This window comes from Rattus norvegicus, chromosome 7, assembly GCF_021556685.1.
Source record: "Rattus norvegicus strain SHRSP/BbbUtx chromosome 7, alternate assembly SHRSP_T2T, whole genome shotgun sequence".
NCBI lineage: Eukaryota > Metazoa > Chordata > Mammalia > Rodentia > Muridae > Rattus > Rattus norvegicus.
In genome coordinates this window covers 50,202,057-50,224,958 of record NC_141540.1, presented here as the reverse complement: position 1 = coordinate 50,224,958, position 22,902 = coordinate 50,202,057, and the positions used below count along the sequence as shown (strand labels likewise).

Below are 22,902 nucleotides of genomic sequence, written 5' to 3'. Positions count from 1 at the left end.
CTTGGGGCATCTTTTGGGTATATGCCCAAGAGAGGTATAGCTGGATCCTCAGGCAGTTCAATGTCCAATTTTCTGAGGAACCTCCAGACTGATTTCCAGAATGATTTTACCAGTCTGCAATCCCACCAACAATGGAGGAGTGTTCCTCTTTCTCCACATCCTCGCCAACATCTGCTGTCACCTGAGTTTTTGATCTTAGCCATTCTCACTGGTGTGAGGTGAAATCTCAGGGTTGTTTTGATTTGCATTTCCCTTATGACTAAAGATGTTGAACATTTCTTTAGGTGTTTCTCAGCCATTTGGCATTCCTCAGCTGTGAATTGTTTGTTTAGCTCTGAACCCCCTTTTTTAATAGGGTTATTTGTCTGCCTGCGGTCGAACTTCTTGAGTTCTTTGTATATTTTGGATATAAGGCCTCTATCTGTTGTAGGATTGGTAAAGATCTTTTCCCAATCTGTTGGTTGCCGTTTTTTCCTAACCACAGTGTCCTTTGCCTTACAGAAGCTTTGCAGTTTTATGAGATCCCATTTGTCGATTCTTGATCTTAGAGCATAAGCCATTGGTGTTTTGTGCAGGAAATTTTTTCCAGTGCCCATGTGTTCCAGATGCTTCCCTAGTTTTTCTTCTATTAGTTTGAGTGTGTCTGGTTTGATGTGGAGGTCCTTGATCCACTTGGACTTAAGCTTTGTACAGGGTGATAAGCATGGATCGATCTGCATTCTTCTGCATGTTGACCACCAGTTGAACCAGCACCATTTGCTGAAAATGCTATCTTTTTCCATTGGATGGTTTTGGCTCCTTTGTCAAAAATCAAGTGCCCATAGGTGTGTGGGTTCAATTCTGGGTCTTCAATTCTATTCCATTGGTCTATCTGCCTGTCTCTGTACCAATACCATGCAGTTTTTATCACTATTGCTCTGTAATACTGCTTGAGTTCAGGGATAGTGATTCCCCCTGAAGTCCTTTTATTGTTGAGGATAGTTTTAGCTATCCTGGGTTTTTTGTTATTCCAGATGAATTTGCAAATTGTTCTGTCTAACTCTTTGAAGAATGTGATTGGTATTTTGATGGGGATTGCATTGAATCTGTAGATTGCTTTTGGTAAAATGGCCATTTTTACTATATTAATCCTGCCAATCCATGAGCATGGGAGATCTTTCCATCTTCTGAGGTCTTCTTCAATTTCTTTCTTCAGTGTCTTGAAGTTCTTATTGTACAGATCTTTTACTTGCTTGGTTAAAGTCACACCGAGGTACTTTATATTATTTGCGTATCCAGTTTGTTAATCTATATCTTTCTATTGGGGAGTTGAGGCCATTGATGTTGAGAGATATTAAGGAATAGTGATTATTGCTTCCTGTTATATTCATATTTGGATGTGAGGTTATGTTTGTTTGCTTTTCTTCTCTTTGTTTTGTTGCCAAGACGATTAGTTTCTTGTTTCTTCTAGGGTATAGCTTGCCTCCTTATGTTGGGCTTTACCATTTATTATCCTTTGTAGTGCTGGATTTGTAGAAAGATATTGTGTAAATTTGTTTTTGTCATGGAATATCTTGGTTTCTCCATCTATGTTAATTGAGAGTTTTGCAGGATACAGTAACTTGGGCTCGCATTTGTGTTCTCTTAGGGTCTGTATGACATCAGTCCAGGTTCTTCTGGCCTTCATAGTTTCTGGAGAAAAGTCTGGTATGATTCTGATAGGTCTGCATTTATATGTTACTTGACTTTTTCCCTTACTGCTTTTAATATTCTTTCTTTATTTTGTGTGTTTGGTCTTTTGACTATTATGTGACGGGAGGTGTTTCTTTTCTGGTGTAATCTATTTGGAGTTCTGTAGGTTTCTTGTATGTCTATGGGTATCTCTTTTTTTAGGTTAGGGAAGTTTTCTTCTATGATTTTGTTGAAGATATTTACTGGTCCTTTGAGCTGGGAGTCTTCACTCTCTTCTATACCTATTATCCTTAGGTTTGATCTTCTCATTGAGTCCTGGATTTCCTGTATGTTTTGGACCAGTAGCTTTTTCTGCTTTACATTATCTTTGACAGTTGAGTCAATGATTTCTATGGAATCTTCTGCTCCTGAGATTCTCTCTTCCATCTCTTGTATTCTGTTGGTGAAGCTTGTATCTACAGCTCCTTGTCTCTTCTTTTGGTTTTCTATATCCAGGGTTGTTTCCATGTGTTCTTTCTTGATTGCTTCTATTTCCATTTTTAATTCCTTCAACTGTTTGATTGTGTTTTCCTGGAATTCTTTCAGGGATTTTTGCGATTCCTCTCTGTAGGCTTCTACTTGTTTATTAATGTTTTCCTGTGTTTCTCTAAGGGAGTTCTTCACGTCTTTCTTGAAGTCCTCCAGCATCATGATCAAATATGATTTTGAAACTAGATCTTGCTTTTCTGGTGCGTTTGGATATTCCATGTTTGTTTTGGTGGGAGAATTGGGCTCCGATGATGCCATGTAGTCTTGGTTTCTGTTGCTTGGGTTCCTGCGCTTGCCTCTCGCCATCAGATTATCTCTGGTGTTACTTTGTTCTGCTATTTCTCACAGTAGCTAGACTGTCCTATAAGCCTGTGTGTCAGGAGTGCTGTAGACCTGTTTTCCTGTTTTCTTTCAGCCAGTTCTGGGGACAGAGTGTTCTGCTTTCGGGCGTGTAGTTTTTCCTCTCTACAGGTCTTCAGCTGTTCCTGTGGGCCTGTGTCTTGAGTTCACCAGGCAGGTCACTTGCAGCATACAAGTTGGTCTTACCTGTGGTCCCGAGGCTCAAGTTCGCTCTCGGGGTGCTGCCCACGAGCTCTGCGGCGGCAGCAACCAGGAAGATCTGTGCCACCCTTTCCGGGAGCTTCTGTGCACAAGGGTTCCAGATGGCGTTTGGTGTTTTCCTCTGGCGTCCGAGATGTGTGTGCAGAGTGCAGTCTCTTCTGGTTTCCCAGGTGTGTCTGCCTCTCTGAAGGTTTAGCTCTCCCTCCCAGGGGATTTGGGTGTAGAGAACTGTTTATCCGGTCTGTTTCCTTCAGGTTCCGGCGGTGTCCATTTTTTGATCCAACCTTACACCTGTAATCTGAACTTTCCACGGTACCCTAGGGGAAGTTGTATCTTAAGGTCACACTCGTAAGCTCAATGTTTAAATATAGCAGGGCCAGGTGACATCTCCTTAAAAATATATGGAGCTTTTGTACCAGTGTCATGTCCAAATAAAATACAAAACATAACTTGAGTTTGAATATCTCTGCTTAAGATTGTGATTTATTCCTTGTTCAAACTTTGTTGCCTAGGGCTAGCTCCATGCATTTAAAAATCGGTCCTTCACTGAGAAGGACAGGAAGAAATATCGTTCCCATTACTGTGTTTCAGGTAATATTTCTGCTTGTTTTTAAATCTGTGTAGCTCCTGAAGCCTTGACTTTTCCTAAGCAAAACAAAACACAAGAAAGAAAGAAAAAAAGAACAAAAAAGAATCAAGACACACACAAAAAACCCCTTTGTTCTGTTCCATTTATCTAAGCCAGAGGTTTTGTAGTTTTTTTCTTTAAGCCTCCGAAATTATTATTGATTTAAATTGTAATAAAACCTTCTTGGCTGTTAGCTTATTTTCCAGAATTAGTTTAGTGGGAAAGAAGGAAAGATACTGAAGGACGGAAGACTCTGACAATACTTCTTGACATACAAAACCTTTATTTTGGCTACTGCATGGGCATACTTAGCCAGACTTCTGTGTCTAGCCAAAGTTAATTGGGTCCCATAAAACTCCAGTTGTGAAAGGACCTGATGTTCTACTGAAAAAGTCTGGCTTCCCTCATCCTACCCTACCCCCACCCCCACTACGTGGTGTCACTGTGCCTAGGAGAAATTCATTGCTCTGTTCTGTGTTTCTTCCATAATTATTATTATTATTACTTAGAATTGAGAATTCCCTTTCCACTTGGCTTTATTTGAAGCAAAGCTCTTTCCTTTGGTGTGCTGAACAGCATCTGGCTTGCTGGATCTGTTTTGCTGTGATTTCTGTACAGCCATGTTTAGATTGGAGGAGTCTTTCTCTAAGTTTGATTTGGTGATTAATATGAATGCATTCGATTCATGTGTTCAATTAGCTTCTGTGAAAAGGGAAAACATTGTATCATACATATCTGTTGGCAAAATATTAGCTGACATATGGAAGGAAATTTAATTCAGTATAATGTTCAGCTAAATGTTCACACAAAGTTACTTCATCTGAACTTTATGATTTCACATTCTAGAAATAACAGTCATCGTTGGATTTTTTTTTATTTTTTTTTATTTTTCTGAGAACCAGGATGGCATTGATATTGCTTTTATTAGGGCGCCTTTCCCTAATTCAAGATACGCCTTTTAAACTAATATCAACACTGTGAGTATTGTGCTTACTGTCACTAGGTGACATGGAAATCTAAACAAATACATTAATTCTTTATTCTGCTTTCGTAAAGCAGAAGTCGGCGTGAAGCATATACCTTGTTATATTAGCCTCGCGGATAATACAGTTTAAAATACTGAACTTTTTAATATTCCAAGCAGTGTGTGTGTGTGTGTGTGTGTGTGTGTGTGTGCGCGCGCGCGCGCGCGCGCGTGTGTGTGTAAAACAGCTAATCTTCTGCATGTCCTATTCATGGTAACTTTTCATTTGTGGGCATGTAAGATTACATTGTTCCAAAATGGCCTGCATTTTATTATTGGGTTTTGGTTTTTTTTTGGCTTAGCTTTTTTATTGGCCCATAGTTCTCATTTCATGTGATTAGAATACCCCGTCAACTTAAGACCGCTGCCAATCCCTCAGGTACTCTGACATCTCAATCTTACTAGAGAGATGGAGATAAAGAAGCAATGTGGTTCTAAATATAATATGGCATTCTTGACAAACTATAAACTTTTATAAAAACCTGCAGTGGGCAGATGTTGGCTGCCTCGGAATTCATCATGATTCCCACTGAACAGTAGGGATGTGAAGTTGAGGGCAATTTAATGGCTTCAGAGAAAAAAAAATGTGGCGCCTTTTATTCAGGAGACACTAATAGCAAAAGCCAGTCTCCTGTACTTGTGAGAATGGCTTTTGTCTCAGAGAGGATAATTATGTAGTTTTCCTAAATTGTATCCAGACTCTTCTCTGGCTGTTATAGGCACAGGATTCTACACCATTTTGCAGGCATTTCCTTCTGATTTTATATTTCTTAAACGTGTTAATTAAGTTCCATCCATACACCATGATCCTTGCCTTGACCTCAGGACCTGCAGCTTGTTGCTCTACACCAGCGCTTTCTCTTCAGCATCCTGGTTTCAGTCTTGCTGTAACCTGGCACGAAAACATGTAAGGTCAGTTGAACCTTTACTCTTACCTTATATTTCCATTCTAGTTGCATTCTAAGGCTGTAATAAGACATGTTGACCAAATATAACTTAGAGTAGGAAAAGATTTATTTGTATTACACTTCTGGGTCTTAGTTCATCATGGAGAGAGGTCAGTTCAGGAACATCAAGCATGAACCTGAGGTAGAAGCCAACACACACACATACACACACACACACACACACACACACAAACACTCCCTCCCTCCCTCCCTCCAGTCTATTAAAGATGCTGCCTTACTTTACTCTCTATTGACGTCTGCAGCAAGAGTCAGGACCAAAAGGAACTTGAGGAAGAAGGAAGTTATTTGCTTATACTTCATGATCACAGTCCACCACGGAGGGAAGCCAAAGCTGTAACTCAAGCAGGGGAGAACCTAGAGGAAGGAACTCAAGCAGGGACTGTGGAAGGATGCTTCTGACTAGCTTGCCCCTCTTGGATCCCTAAGGTTTTTTTTTTTTTTTGATAAAACACAAGGCCATTTGTTTAGGGATGGCACCACCGACAGCAGGCTAGGACTTCCCACATCAATGACTTGTAAAGAAAATTCTCCACAGATTTGCCTACAGGCAATCTGTTAGAGGCAGTTTCTCTACCATGGTGTTTCCTTTCCAGGTGACTCTAGCTTCTGTTGACAAAAACCAACTCAGATGCCATTTGCATTCCAACGTTTTAAAGCATTCATCACTATGAGTCTTTGTTATAACTTTAATCTTTCCTTGCTTTCATTTACTGTAAATTGGACCTAGCATCTTATATGTAGTGGGCCCATGTCTACCTCTAGGCTGCCTTCTTGGTCCTCATTTTTGCAGACTTTTAAATTGGTTCATAGCAAGCCCAGCTATGAACGTGCTCATAAACACACAAGTCCTCATGACTTTTGAGGTTGTTGGTCCAAGTAGCTCATTGGAACATCATATTTGTTCCAGCATAATTTATTCTTGGCTTGGCTCCATTTTTTTTTCATACAATGAGTTTCTAGGACTTAATTTCTAGGACTTAATTCTAGGACTTGTCATTAATTTCTTTTCTCGCTTTCTATAAAACTCTTTTGATTGCCTTTCCAACATGTGAAGAAGCAAATATCGGTTTTAATATAAATTGGTTCTTTTCCTTGCCTCTGTCTCTTCTGTAGTCTTGCCTAGTGTGGTACCTTTAGTTTACTTCATACTCTTTATCATACAATGAACTAGACATCATGCACTCTTCCATCAGCTCCTTTTATGAGCACATTACCCAGATACCAACTTCAGACATGAGGCAACTGATATTCATAGAGCTTGAGTGTCCATAACCTATCATGTCCGCCTATCCCAATATGTTTCCTTCAGTGCAGCTGTGCTACTAACATTATTCCTGAACTTTGGGTTTCCTTTATTATGTGGGGACACCCAGGGACTTACATTGTGTAGGTAAACCCTAAATTCGAAATGTGTAAAAATTGACTTCAAAAATAAATCATTTAATATCGAAAATTTCACACGCAGTTGTGAAGTGCATAGGCAGCATCTGTGTACATTTGGAAGCATTAGGAATTGTAGAATAGGCGCTGATAAGCAGCTTAGGTGCCTGTGTATATAGAGTGACAAACATCTCACAGCGAAGGTTAAGATTGCTTTTAATGTATATGTGGTGTGCATAGTTCCTCTAGAATTTGAAGATTTTACCAGAAGCACGACAAACTCATAGAAGTAGGGAGAGGAACAAGGCCAAAGAGAAGAGACCTTGACCTTTAGCTGGTAAACATTTACCTGCCAGAAGACTGAGTTGAAGCCAGAGCACTTAAGCTGTCGGGGCCCATTCATTTATTTCTTCTCCCAGTAGAAAGCATAATTCTTCTTAAAGGGCCTAAAATTGCAGGCTGCTTATTTGTGCGACATAATGGAGGCTCTTCATCCAAAGTGACAGGATGTGGTACATGCTGGAACATATTCTAGAGTCTAGAGTTCTATAAATGTAGTGATAATGATGCTTTAAGTTAAAATCATCAGTGTGCAGGAATCCATCTATATAGGACCTTTAGGTAGGTTTAGTATTAGTCTTCTGCTGTAGTTACTGGTGGTCTTATATAAAGCCATGTATTTTAACACCCTATCATGAAGAAATGGGTCATGTCTATGGACTAATCAGGCTTAGAACTTTGTGTCTTCCACAAATAAAATTGACAGTATTATTTCTACAAGTATTTCTTACTTTGGGCTCATGTTGCTATGGGTTGGATAGGGTTTAACTGTTTTAGGAGATTGGGACAGTCACTGTATCAGACAGAGTGAGTGGCAATTAGGTCAGCACAATCAGTATTATTATCTTCAGAACAAGTGTAGTGCTCATGGGACCCTGGTTTCTCGGCCCATGTTTGTTAAAGAACAACGTGGGACCTCTCAGTTCTCTGGCTGGCTGTCCTATCATGTGATATGCTACTCTCGCTCATATTCCTGCTTGATACCTATGATGCAATGCAGCCAACTCAAGGTTGCCTTCATTGCTTGTAATGTTATGCTACTTCCGCTTCTAGTCTCCAAAAGTATGAAGTACCGAACCCCGGGTATTTTTTTATTATTATTACAAGGGGAAATTGACTAACATTTCACTTGGCTCTAAACAGTAGCAACAAGCAATTTCTTGTTGAGCAAACCCTAGCTCAACAAGTTACGTTACATAGTGTATCAGTCACTTTGTATTACCACAATAAAATACCTGACATAATATGTCTATGAAATAAAGCAAAGTTTATATTGACTTATGGTTCAAGTCTTTCATTGGGCACTGGCATTATGGTAGGCCTCTGTTGAAGGTGTCAAATCACAATGGGATCATAGGTTGAAGCAAGAGATCACATCTTGCCTGGAAGAGACTAGGAGAAAAATACTCAGGAGAGAGAGAATCCCTCATTCCCTTCTAAGGCATGGTTCAGTAAACCCAGAATACCCCAATAGCTACCTGACAGGTTCGAGGCAGCTCCCAATAACACATGCTCAGGAACACTCAAATTGCAAATCCCTAGGGGCACCAATTATTTGTATAGTAGTCTTTGACATTGTCAATTATTCTTACTACATGTTTAAAATCTCCATAAAGTAAAACTTTTTTCTTTCTGTCTTTCTTTCTCTTCTTCTTCCTCCTCCTGCTGCTTCTTCTGCTCCTCCTCCCCCTTCTTCTTGTGCTGCTCCTGCTGCTCCTGCTTCTTCTTCTTCTTTTTCTTCTTCTTCTTCTTCTTCTTCTTCTTCTTCTTCTTCTTCTTCTTCTTCTTCTTCTTCTTCTTCTTCTTCTTCTTCTTCTTCTTCTTCTTCTCCTCCTCCTCCTCCTCCTCCTCCTCCTCCTCCTCCTCCCCCTCTTCCTCTTCCTCCTCCTCCTCCTCTTCCTCCTCCTCCTCTTCCTTCTCCTTCTCCTCCTCTTCCACTGCTGCTTCTGATTCCCCCCTACCCCTCCTCCTTTCCTTCTCCTCCTCCTCCTTTCCTTCTTGTGCATCGTCTGTGAGGTTTCTCTTGACCCATCTCCCAGGGTCAAGACTTTTTTCTCTTGTTCCTACTGAGTATTCTGACAGACACGTACAAGGTATTCTTGATGTCTTTCCCAGTACCTTTGGTTTCTAGCATTTCCTTTTTTTTTTTTCTTATGCTGACATTACTCATTTGATGTTTCCTGTTCTCAGTGTTTTGATTGGAGCCATCATCCTGTGAATCACAGTTGTTTTATAGGTTCTATGTCTGATAATCCCCAAATCTGCTTCATATCCTGACATCCGAGTCTATGTCTGAGGCTTGTTTCTTGTGACACTTCCATTTTGGTATGCCTGGTAACTTGTTGGGTCCGGTTCTAAAAACTGAAATACATAGTCCCTTATTTTAAGGATGGATGCCAATCTCACTAGATCTTGGGCATTATTGGTGTCGGTGAGAGCTGTAAGTATGAAGCGCAGGTGTTACCACTGAGACAGTCGAGGAGTGATGGACTATAGCCCTCCAGCTTCCGTGTTTCCCATGCCACCACACGGAGGAAATCACAGTTTAGATTTTTACTGAGTGTGCTTTGGAAGTACTGGACGGGCCAGGTAACTCTAAGGCCTAACGTTCAGATATTTTTTTGCCCTACTGGTATCTGTACTCAGTCTCTAGGAAGCCGTCCAAACCATTTCATATGTGAATCTGCTGGTTTTGGGGCTCCACTGACTTCTGACCAAGATAGGCCAGTGTCCAGTGTGGCTTTCTAGGGTTGGTTTCCCACATTTCATGATCGCTGTGCTATTTCTCACTAGGCTCACTAATGGTCATAAGAAAAACGATTTATTGTCAGTCTGTCCAGTTGTGGATTGTTGTTGTTGGTTGTGGTTGTTGTTTTGAGGTTTTGTTTTTGTTTGTTTGTGTGTACATGTGTGTGTGGTATGTTGTGTGTTGTACTTGTGTGTTGGTTTGATTTGTTGTTCCTATTTTGTAAGAATATGGATGATAGAATTTTCATGTGCTGGTTTTGATTTTTTTTTCTTATGAAACTTGGGTAAAAATTCTCTCTTAGCTCTAGAGCATGTTTCCCTCTCTCTCATAACACTCATTGTAGGCTATATCACGTCTGTTAGATCTGTGCTTGTGCACTTTATTTCTTATATCACTGTCCATATTTATAGAATGTGTCATGATTCTCTTTCCTAGCTCTGAAGATATAATGTATACTTTTTTTTCAGTATTTCAAAAGTGTGTATTTAATCATAGATCTTTCTTTCTTTCTTCATAAATATTGTCATCTTGAAAGAATACTCCTGTATAAAAACTGCCTTCCACTTGCCTAGCTTGTTCCATATCTATACTTAGCAGATCTCTGATACTAGTTAAATACAAGCTATTTAATCAACATGACCCCTTCCCTGCTTATCTGTAAAGTAACTGGAAAGGATTGGTGGATCCACGTAAGTTCAGCCTCCCCTCTAGCCTACCACTCACCAGAGGTAGTGGAGAAGAAAGGTTATTAGGATACAGGGGAAGCAGGCCTGTTTAGAAATAGTTCTTTGTGGGTGATTCCAGTCTTCATTGTTCTCAGTCCAGTCCACTAGTAAAGACCAAACATGTATCAGCAGCTTCACTCCCATCCTCTTGACAGACATCACACATGAATCAGCAAGGCCAGTTCGATCCAGAAAAAAAAACAAAGGGCTCACCAACTGGCTCGAGTCTAAGGAATCTGGGAAAAGCCGCAGGAATCGCAAGAGAAGTTCTTTGATGAGTTTTTCTCTAGGATGTCACCACAACCAAAGCTCAGGAAGCAGTATAAGGCCAACCAATACATGTACGTCATCATCGAAGACTAGTGAGGCAGAGTAACAAACCAATTCTTGAGCTCCCACTGCCTGTGGGGTCATATTTATACTCTTTCTAAATGTTGTGCATCGTTTCACATGTCTGCTTTAGCAAAACCTTCTTTTACCTGTCTGCCCCAGCAAAACATCATTATAGCCTGACTGAGTCTCCAAAGAAACCAGAAAATTCCCCTTTACTTGTGGGTTAATCATTTAGAGCACATGGTCAGGTGACGTGGCCTAGACTCAGAAAATGCCAGTCGTTGTGAATATGGATGAGATTATTGTTATTATTTTCACTGCCATGTTTTCATGAAAGGGACCAATAGTATCTGGGTGTGGCTATGACTGGTCACAGTATTAGACTTCCATTGACTCTGGCACTTCATTCTTTATTCTTTTCAGTTATGATGCTGCCTTTGTCTAGAATATCTTTCTCCTGTCTATCCATTTGGCAGACCCATCCACCTAGCCTTATCTCAAACATGCCTTCAAACAAGTAATACTTTTTAATGTTTTCACACAGCCTGAGGACATGACATTCTATCCTTGTTGGATTGTTCCTTTTCAGGAGTAACGATGACTTTTGTCCATAACTGTTACCAACTTGGTGGTGGCATTTAATAGTTACTCATTAGTTTTTATTTATTTTTGGATTTTACATTGTTTAAATATTTTAAAAAAGTGTATGATCAAGTCCATCCACCATGCCCCCTTTCCCCCCTCTAATTTCTTCCCTATCACCTCCACCACTTATTGCTCTCAATTTCCTGCACTCTCTTGTTTTCTACGAAGCCCACTGATTCTGCTTGGTTCTACAGCCTCTGCATTGGGTCTAGTCCATGTATTGCAACATGAGTAACTTACCAAGGTTCTCTCTGTTCCACAGCAGATATCTCTATCAATAGCTCCTCAGCTGGTGTGTGACATCATGACTCCCTCTCCTCAGCAAACTTGAACTTGGTCTAATATAGGGCTTTTTTGTTTTTTGGGTTTTTTTTTTTTTTTAGGCTTTTTGTTTGTTTGTCTTCACTTTTTTCTGTTTTTTTTAAATTTTTTGATTGTTTTTTGTGTTGTTTTTGTTGTTGCTGTTGTTATTTTTGTTTTTGTCTTTTTTTTTTTTTGGTGCTTGTTCAAGGGATAAAGAAGTGAGTCAAAGGCAAGGTTGACCCCATTTTTATATCAGCTTCCTTTTAAAATGCTGCACTAACACTTACACCCACTGAGCTAATTGCTCTATAATCTGTCCCTCCTGAAGGTAAGGGGCATCATCTTTGTCTACTATTAGCTAATTTACAGACTGTTTCTCCCATTGGACAAAGATCTGCAGGATACTCTCCCCTTTAAATGCCAAGAGTGGGAGTTGTAGTTGATCAATAGCTATCTGTTGAATTAATAAATTATTTTGATGTTGAATAGTGAAAGTAAAGCATGATAGAAAATTCAGCATTAGAAGGGATAAAAGGCAAAGATGAAGGGATTTTCAAATAATAAGAGAGATGGTGGCGCTCTAAGTGAGGTAAAGCAGCTGAAAACCCCAAGTGAGTCTTTTCCTTTCCTTCTGTTGATAGAGACCTTGAGCAGGAGGAAGGGACAGAAGAGAGTTAACTGCCAAGGTCAAGTAGGTAGACAGAAATACTTCCAATTATAAAATAATCTTCAGCTTATTCCTATGTTGCCTCCCTGATGTGATTTACTAAAGTTTTGGATATAGAGACTATAACCAGCATTGAGAAGGAGGAAACCTTAAATTGATACTTCTGTCTTAGGGTTTTACTGCTGTGAACAGACACCATGACCAAGGCAACATTATAAGGACAACATTTAATTGGGGCTGGCTTACAGCTTCAGAGAGTCGGTCTATCATCATCAAGGCAGGAGCATGGCAGAGTCCAGGCCAGCATGGTACAGGAGAAGCTGAGAGTTCTTCTTTGTCTGAAGGCTGCTAAGTGGAAGACCGACTTCCAGGCAGCTAGGACTAGGGTATTAATGCCCACTGCCACAGTGACACACATACTCCAACAAGGCCACACCTACTCCAACAAGGCCACACCTACTCCAACAAGGCCACACCTACTCCAACAAGGCTGCACTTCCAAATAGTGCTACTCTCTGGGCCAAGCATATACAAACCATCGCAATATCCTTCATTATTTTCTATTCAACAGTAATAGTACAGTGTGATGTTTGTGGCTGACTTATTTCCTCTGCTAGTTTTAGAGTGGAACATCAAAAGAGTTTAATGTATGTACGCCATAGTGTGAAATTTGTAGAATTGTATGAGTAGTAGTTATGATAATGAATATATATCTTCCGACACATATAACAGAATCCAAATAATTCTCTATCCTTTGATTTTTGTGAGGTGTGACAGGCAGAAGTAATTGATTTAGTGTAGGGATTTAAAAATATTTTTCTATGTTAGAGAGAAGGGTTCGGTATATACATTTGATGGATTAAGAGTCATAGAAGTATATGAAGTAATGATGTGAATTATAATCATATGAAGTAAGTTAAATATGAATTTATAAAGACAATGGAAGAGAACTTTTGCGATTTGGGTTGTGTTAATCTGTTAAAAGTTCACTATCATCTTAACAAGTAACATTGTACAGACTTAATCATATGATTAATATATGATAACAATAAGTAAAAAAAGAGGCCATGAATCTGAAGGAGAACATGGACGAGTATTTTGGACAGAGGAAAGGGAAGGGGGAAATGTTGAAATTCTATCGTAATTCTCAAAACTAAAATAAAAAATGCCCAATAATAAAATCTTTCCAAGACAAAAACTAAATATTCGCTATTGCTTCATTCAATTCTGACTTAACCCAGATCTTCTTTTAAAAGATATAAACAGTTACTTTTGTAAAGTGAACTTAACAAATCTTTATTTATTTAAAAAAAAACTCAAGGATGTTTTCCATAATATTGTATGTCTCTAAACATTGGTCAAGTGAATAGATTTGGGGGACATTTGGATCCACAGTTTTCTAAAACTGCATAGTCCCGAAACATGAACACCTAGGAAAGTTACTCTGATGGATCTTTATTGAGATTAATATGCTCCTTGAGTAATGTAACTTACTTTCCTCATAGTTTCCTAGTTTATTTCATCCTTTACCCATTAATCCACTAATAGTGCCATTTAAAATTTGTTTCTTGCTTATCCTTTATTGTAAAATTCTTATCATACCTTTCCTACGTGTTTTCTGACAATAATCTTCCCTTGATTGTCAACTAGGACGTCTTAATTTACTATGATACCTTTTGAAATGAAGTCATTAATAATACTCATGTATAGCTATTTATTTTTGAAGGAAAGATTCAGATATGTTATGTGGATAAAGAGTATTTTGGTTAACTGATATTTTCTATGAAACAGCAAGTAATTGTAATATCACAGCCAATTATAACTCTTTCCTCTGAGTATAAAATTGGTAGCACTTTATCCCCTGCTCATGACTTCAGTGTGAGTTTGCCAAATGCTGTCAACATTTCTGGCAGAAAATGGGCCTTTTGGAAAATGTTTTTAGGGGCTGGTAGGAGGTAGCTGAAAAATCCTTAAGCTGACACTAGTATTTATGTGCATTTTTCCAAGTTGATCAAGAGCAAATCTTTAGTTCTTTTGACTCCAAATTCTATTTTGAGTTTAGGTAACCTTCCTACTTCCTCTTGGCTTTGGTTTTCTAGAACTAATATGCTCTAAGACATTCCGGAACAAGAGACAATTTGGTTGACAAAAGTATCTTTGATCACAGAGCTCTTCCTGCAAATTGGTTGCAAAAAGGCTATTTCAAACAGCAAAACTAAGACTGTTTATTGCTGGTTCCCTTTGGATAAAGGGATTTAGTATAAATGCTCCCAGTAAGAAAACTGGCATAGTCTTCAGTTGAATGGACACAGAGATGCTGTGCTATGCTTTTCAAATGCCCCTTACATCATCCAATCCTCTTTAAGCATTGCTGCAGCTTCTTATATGCAGGCCTTAAAATCCAGCGCTGCTTGAGCACTTACCAAATACCATACACCTTCCCAAGCATTCTCTGTGTAATTCTCTGTGTAATTCTCTCAGTTACAGAGCTGATCAAGAGCTACTACAGGTATACAGCTCCCTGTAAGGAGCTAAATTCCTGGACATATTATCGAAGTTTCCCAAGAATCACAGCTGACCAAGGATCCTTCTAGAGAAGATTCTGATCCCCAAGATAGGATCCTTTTTTTTGAACCGACACCTCCCTTTTTATAATAATGCACTCTTATTTGGAGACAGAAATAATTTTAATTGATCTAATATATTATCCTGGGATTTTTCCACAACTCTTCAATGCTCCACATCTGTCCACGACATGACTTCATGTACCTGACATATACAATCTTACACTTTGAGAAGCAGAGCGAGTCAACACATGGCTTCACAAACCTGGTCTTTATTGCATCTGTGTAAGGAATGAGGTCATGTTTCTAAACTGTCATCCTGGATGCCTGCACATTGCTTTTGCAGAAATGCTCTAATGGTTGGGTATGTGAGTTACATTCCTTTTGCATCCCGAGTAGAAATCTGCCAACTCAGGTGACAATTAAACCAGACAGTGAGGCGAAGATCTTACAGAGAGGTTGATGTTTGGTGAGTCTGAAGGCAGCCAACGTCACACATTTCCCCTAGCAAAGTCAAGAGGGTCTTAGAAGTTGACAGTGATCATTTATCCCTGATCCAAATTCCTGTTATGTTGTCTATCCAGAGGAAAATTCTTTGAGAGTTTCTAGTCTGCATCAACCTGGTTCTTCGCTAGTGAATATTTTCCTATTAGTGGCTCCTGTTTTCTACTGAATCACACATTACTGTTAGAGAGAAAAGACTTGATTTTGTAATAATACCAAAGCACGTGTGTGTGTGTGTGAGTGTGTGTGTGTGTGTGTGTGTGTGTGTGTGTGTGTGTGTGTGTGTGTACTTGAAACAGAACATGCTCTTCTCGAGCTTGGGAATCGTCCAGTCTGGTGATATGCTTGTCACATGTATTTATACGTACGGCCACATTCTGCTGGCAAGTTGCCGGTGTCTAGCCATTTGTGTGTTTTCTCCCTTTCAGCTAGTTTAAAGGTTCTTATAATCTTCTATGGACTATTTCTTGTCACACCAAGCTATAGAAGGAAACATAAATTAATATTGTTTCACTGGTCTTATGTTCCATAGATCCTCCTTTCTTTGTACATCACAGAGTTATTCACAGGAAATGGCTGAAAAATTATTCCTAACAGAGTGAAAATGCAGTTAAATTTAGTTGCCAAATATACTTTTTTTGTTTCAAATAAATCTCCTGAGTTGATTTGTAACCCCACTTCACCACCCATCCCCCTTTTAAAAATTCAAACAAAGCAGGCATTCATATAGCCCAGGCTGGCCTCAAACTCACTGTGTAACTAAATCTGCCCTTAACTCCTGATCTTCCCGTTTCCACTTCCTGTGTGCTGGGATTACAGAGAATTTCATACCAAATCAATCTTTGTAGGTTGCCTGTCCCTACGATGTGCTTAACTAATAGAGTTCCTACATCGTTTCCTGATTTTAAATTTTGTAAAGAGAGGTCTTAGTCATCCACTTCCAGCATTAACTTGACATTCTATGTCTTTGAGGCCTGCCCAGCTTTTCCCCCATCTGTTACCTTATTATACCACCTCCTCCTAAAAACTGCCCTGACTCACTCAGGCAAGAACTGATATCCTAACATCTATTTCTGCTCTTACGGACTCACCACCATACATATGTCTTATGAGAGCCCTTAGAGGTGGCGAGTCCCTGCCTTCAGAATTCCATGATGTCATATGCTGTGCAAAAGCAAGCATAATCTAATATTATCTTCACTTATCTAGGCCTTCAGTTGTTATTTCCTAACATATGATGACGAAAGGTTGGGCAGGTCTGTGAGCTTAGCTTTATAAAATATAATTGTTGGTAGGTTTGTGCGTATGTTTCTATACATGTGTGTATCCATGTGTCTATGTGGGTATCTGGGTGCATATGTATGTACCCATGCATATGGATGCAAGAGGTACACTGTAGGTATTAATTCTCAAAATACGTTCCCACCTTGACTTCTGACACAGCCAATTAGGCTAGACTGGCTGATCTGTAAGACCCAGAGACCCACCTGTACCTGAGTCGTGGACTGGCATTAGAAATGCTTGCAACTACTGTGGGATTGAACTCAGGTCTCATGCTTGGAAGGTAAGCACTTCACCAAGTGCTAGTCTAGTCTCTCCATCGCATAAGCTGTGTTTTAATTAACTCCATGATTCCTGGTGGTGATGTCCCAATGCAGACATTACAGCCATATTCATTTTGAGTCCGGATTTGCAAGGCACATGTATATACTTTGGGCAAGGAACTTAGCCTTTTTGTACCTCCGTTCTTTCCTCTACTGAATGGGATTTAAGTCACGTTATAAGGATGTAATATGACAGACAGTACTTGTAAAATGCTCAGAGCTTTGCCTGGAAAAGTAGAATTTCAGTGTGTTATGACAATAGACTAAAAAAACAAGTCAGTTGTGGTAAGCAGAGGCGATAAAAGACAACTTTATTCTTGACAAGTTCCCAGGTTTTGAGCTATGAAAGATGTCTTTGTTAATGCCCTCTCTGTTAGGAGTGTCAAGCCTCAGTAAGATCTCAGGGATGCTTTATGTGGTGGTTCTTGCTGCTGCTGTAAGAGCTAATATATGATCCCCCTGATTCCAGTGAATGCTTGTGAATGCTAAGAATTAGGACAAATTATAAGGTTTGTCTAAACCAGGAAGTGGCTGTAGGTGTAACTCCATTGGAAAATTGAACATGGACAACATTTTTGGGAAAACTGGAAATTACTTTAGGATATCAATACACATCCTCAATACAAATGGGGCACGCTTTCTAAGAACTTTTCTAGAATATTTTCCATTTGAGGGGCAACTTTACCTTGAAATTACTTGCAGATGGAAGGCATGAGTCGTTCCATTTCCAAAGCATTATTTTATGTGTTAGTTCATTAGTACACAAATTACACTTTGCTCATTTTAGGTCTCAGCAAAGTTTCCCAACCTTAGCTTCAGCTGAGCAGATTTGAGGAAATGGGTCAGTTTTCTCATTGATTGTGGAATTTAAAACAAAATAAGAAAAAGAAGGAGTGAAGGAGGAGGAGGAGAAGGGGAAGGAGGAGGAGGAGGAAGAGGAGAAGGGGGAGGAGGAGAAGGGGAAGGAGGAGGAGGAGGAAGAGGAGAAGGGGGAGGAGGAGAACGGGGAGGAGGAGAAGGGGGAGGAGGAGAAGGGGAAGGAGGAGGAGGAGGAAGAGGAGAAGGGGGAGGAGGAGAAGGGGAGGAAGAGGAGGAAGAGGAGAAGGGGGAGGAGAAGGGAGAGGAGGAGAAAGAGGAAGAGGAGAAGGGTGAGGAGGAGAAGGGGGAGGAGGAGGAGGGGGAGGAAGAGGAGGGGAGGAAGATGAGAAGGGGGAGGAGGAGAAGGGGAGGAGGAGGGGGAGGAAGAGGAGAAGGGGGAGGAGGAGAAGGGGAGGAGGAGGGGGAGGAAGAGGAGAAAGGGGAGGAGGAGAAGGGGAGGAGGAGGAGGAGGAGGAGGAGGAGGAAGAGGAGAAGGGTGAGGAGGAGAAGGGGAGGAAGAGGAGGAAGAGGAGAAGGGGGAGGAGAAGGGAGAGGAGGAGAAAGAGGAAGAGGAGAAGGGTGAGGAGGAGAAAGAGGAAGAGGAGAAGGGTGAGGAGGAGAAGGGGGAGGAGGAGGAGGGGGAAGAAGAGGAGGGGAGGAAGAGGAGAAGGGGGAGGAGGAGAAGGGGAGGAGGAGGGGGGGAAGAGGAGAAGGGGGAGGAGGAGAAGGGGAGGAGGAGGAGGAAGAGGAGAAGGGTGAGGAGGAGGAGGAGGAGGAGGAAGAGAAGAAGGGTGAGGAGGAGGAGGAGGAGGAGGAGGTGGAGGCTGGGAGATGGCTGTGCTCTTGCAGAGAACCCAAGTTACATTCTTGTACTCACAAGGCACATCCCAACTCTCTGAAATTCCAGGCTCAGGGGCAGGACAGTCTCCTCGCCCCCTTCTGGTCTCTATGGGCACCAGACACACACATGGCACACATACATGCAGGCAAAACCCTCATGTACATAAAATAAAAATAAATGTTTAAAAAAAAACACAACAAAAAAGTGATTTTTCTTTTTAAAAAGTTATCTTGTCTTTAATCAGATTTTGTAACTGCTTCATTTGGGATGGATTCTGTCTTTCTTGGATTAGACTTACTGAGTTCAATTAATTAGATCTTTGATTCGCTGCTGCTGAAGTCTATGAAACTCATTCAAATCAGCGACTTCCTCTGGCTGTTTACCTTCAAGGTTCTCAGGTTTCTGTTTCTGAATCCGGTGCTTTTCTTTTAGTGTCCCCGGTAAATCATCAAAGAATTTTATGTCTAAATAAATTAAGTGACTCCCGCACGCATCCTTTACTGCCGAGGCTTTTTACCAAAAGAAATGAAATGAATTGAAATTGGGGAATTATTTACATCTGGCTTTGTCCTCTTGGAGAGCATTCGGATTTCAGAACAGGTGGCACGCTGCCAGTGACAAATGGACGCACTGAGAGCCGCTCGCCATCATCGCTTACCTTTTATGGTGTCCAAGGATTTTTTTGCGCTCCGTTGTGACCCAGCTGCAAAACAGCTGTTGTTTGGGCTCTTGCCTTTCTACTCTCACAAGACAGAATTTCTAACAGTCCCCAAAGGGCTTAAACTTCTGCACCAGTGTCAACCCTTTACACTAAGCTCTGTGAGCTTGGAGAAGCCTTGAGGGTCTGTGCAGCAGAGAAGCACCCCTTGCTTTTGTCAAACAGTTGGGCTAGAGGAGCCCAGTGAATGCTTAGGACTTTGCTCAAGAGACAGCAGTCATCACTCCAGCATGCCTGCTGGGTGTTTGGATCTGTTGGATTTGATGCCATGAGCTCAGACTCGAGGGCTTTCCAGTTTAGTCCATAGAGGCATTCAGCACCTTAGCAAACAGCGATCTTCCTGCCGGTCCCCATTCTCACTGTGCTTTTGGAACTTTCTTGTGGATTACAGAATGCTGATTAAATTTGTAATTTCTTGCTTTCGTTTTGAGGGTAAGAATTTTATTGCCTCTGATAGCTTTCAGCATGTCTTTTTGGGTATCATCCAGGCCTCTGCTCTTTCTATCTTGAATCCAACATATTTCCCAATAAGAATATGCATTTATGTAGCCTTTGGGGAACTTTCCAGCCACCAGAACTGTTAGGAAACCAATCTGTGTTGTTTATTTTTAAAAGACCTGTGCTCTGAACCATTGCTTTGGGAAGATAGTTAACATTCTTGGTGCATTCTGACCATTCACCATGTATCTGGCCTTTGGCTTAATTGTTGATTAAACAATTCTTCTAAAGTGGTTTACAATTAGAGAGGGAATTAGGAATGGCAGTTGAAGTACAAAAGTGTCACAACCAAAGTAGGAATCAAGTGATAGGAGTACCCAGAAGGAAAAGGCACAGTTTGAAGAATCTAGGTGCTTCTAATTTGGCCATGGTATCTATAGATGGAAGTTATCAAGACAAGCTCAAAATCAGGGGTGGGGAGGTCATTTACCTTTTTAATTTTCATTTAGCCTCGGAGAAGCTGGAGGCCAGGTCGACTTTGATATGTAAAATATGTGCCTTGGACACTTGAAATGCCAAGCTGCAGGGGATACACAGGGACACCCCACCTGCTCATAGAAGAAGGGGAAGGGGGATGGGGGAAGTATTGTGGCAGGGGCAGAACAAGAGGGGGCAGTGAATGGGATGTAAAGTGAATACATAAAAAATAAAATAAAATTAATAAAAAACTACTAATAAGGAAAGTTTAAAAACTTAAAAATTCACTCCACTCACCAGACAATTAAAATAACAAACATTTAAAATAAAATAATATTTGAATTATAAAAAAAATTACGCATCTCAGTCCCTTATCCTGGGGGTGCAAAAGCCAAACAGTTACTGCTGTGGTGTTCTTGAAATATATATTCACCTTGCTTTTCAGCCATTTGATTCAGAGTGATTGACACAAATTTTTGACATCTCAAATGCCCCATAGATAATCACTAAATAATCATTATCACTCCGATAATTGATCTCCTAGTCTTAGGCTATAAACCTGTACTTCTCTTCTTTAATACCTTCCTGCTGCTGTTACTGTCTGTCCTGCTTAGGGCCATATGCCATTCCTCTATACCATTCTGAGATGATAGTTCTGTTTGCTGTCACACCAGGCATCCAGTGTTTACTTCTGTGTCTCTTCACACACACACACACACACACACACACACACACACACACACACACACACACACACACACCTTACCCTCATTGCCTTTATGGTGATCAGTGGACGCAGCAGACAGCATCTCCACAGGACTATAGACAGGGTGTGCTCTGCTCTGCTCTTCTCTCCTCTCAGCCATTTTCATGCTGGCTTTGTTGTTCTCACAGGTATGTTCTTGCTGTGCCCCTCCCTCCTTAGCTTTCCGTTTTGCCTCCTTCTCAATCAGATACATCTTTTGATCTTTAAGTCAAAATAACGGTTCCTCTGGAAACTTCCTGTGTACTTTGACTAGGTCAAACCAGATGTTTATTGTGTAGGTTAGTCCACCCTAATACAGCTGCAGTTTTGTATCTGCCAGGACTGGAGTTATACCTGTTATTAAAATCCCTTTTACCTTAGTATTTAACAGTGCTGCGCCTTTGCAGGGTACCCAATATTTTGTAGAATTAAGGGACTCAATAAATGCATTTAATGAATTACTGAAGTATTACTCAGTTACTTTACTTAAAAGCAGATGAATACTTTTGTTCTTTAACTGAAAGGTGACATATGGATACCGTAGCTTTGAGGCAGAAGCTTGGAGAGCATTTACCCATGGTTTAATTATAAAGTTAATTAAGACAAAATTTCTACTTTAGTAGACCTTCGTCAAGCATTTTAATGGCATATCTGAATACTGTTCTCACCAACTAAGATTGTGGATGGATAAGAGACCGTGATGAGATACTGGGTTTAACATGACTGTGGGTTCGGTTTAACAAGGCAATAGTCAAAGTAATTTGCACAGATGTGGTTTAAGATATGGTGGGGGTTGGGGATTTAGCTCAGCGGTAGAGCACTTGCCTAGCAAGTGCAACGCCCTGGGTTCGATCCCCAGCTCCGAAAAAAAAAAAAAAGAAAAAAAAAAGATATGGTTCCATCTTATCAAATTAATTATCTTCCCTGAAATGTTATTATAGTGTGTGTGCATGATTCTCTTAAGCTTTAGGGGAAGATATACAAATGAACTGATGTAGAGAGGAAATTGGAATTGTACCATAACAAGAAGTCTGACTACGTTAAGCTTGTGAAGGTTAATCAGGCTTTATTTGTAAGCACTAGCCTCTTTGTTTTTATGCCTTCACAATTGTAAATTCTTACTTACCCATAGTTTCAAAGCCATGTAGAAAGCAACAAATTTGAATATTTAATAAACTCAAACACTCTACATACATGCTTTTGAGAAGCAATAACCATGCATTTGTGTATGCGTGTTGTCATAAAGAGACGAAGAAGAACAATCTATTGACAACAGATAGAAGAAACCTGACAGACCAAGATACAATCCTGCCCAAGTCAGCCTGATGAAATAATGAATTTATTGAAGTTAGTTGCAGGAGGATGGCTGAGAGATTTCCTCCAGTGTCATGGGTAAAGCACAGGCAGCCAAGTCACTGGAAAGTCCCTCCGCTAGCCTACCATCGACTCACAGATGCTTCGTCATACGGTCATTACCTCACCCGGCCTCCCGGCTCTTGGATACCCCAACACCACAGGACGATTCACAGCTGTCGGTAATGGGATGGAGCAGGTGGAATCTCAGAGATGGGTGGAGGACTCTCTTCACTTCCACAAGGGATTATTAATAGGATCTTGTGTGATTCTCATGCACCTGCAGCTCTGTGGTTCTCCTCTAGGCGATCACAACTGTTTTGATTTCAAGCAGGTACTAGAGCCAGGTCATACACATAGGACATTGTAGAACATTTCTTACTGCTTTAAATAGTCACTTAAAAATGGTCCTGAATGCCTACATTTAATGCTGCTCTTGTATGCTTTTTGTCTTTGCAACTCTAAGTAGGTGATATGGTTTGCGTTTGATGTTACCATTTGCTTTTTCTCTTGCTTGGCCTTTGCACAAGTTTCCCTGTCTTCTCATGTCAGACATCA

General features: G+C 40.5%; 1 protein-coding gene and 1 long non-coding RNA gene across 5 annotated transcripts in view; one reads left to right on the top strand and one right to left on the bottom strand.

Moving 5' to 3' along the window:
• Tmtc2 (transmembrane O-mannosyltransferase targeting cadherins 2) overlaps window positions 1–22,902 on the top strand; it is a 413,503-nt gene that overhangs the window by 285,821 nt on the left and 104,780 nt on the right.
• Window positions 1,420–21,197, bottom strand: LOC148004661 (LINE-1 retrotransposable element ORF1 protein-like). Its single transcript, XR_015624622.1, has 3 exons — window positions 21,013–21,197; window positions 5,227–5,304; window positions 1,420–3,405 (listed from the first exon to the last, which is right to left on the bottom strand). It is a non-coding gene; the product is annotated as an LINE-1 retrotransposable element ORF1 protein-like (long non-coding RNA).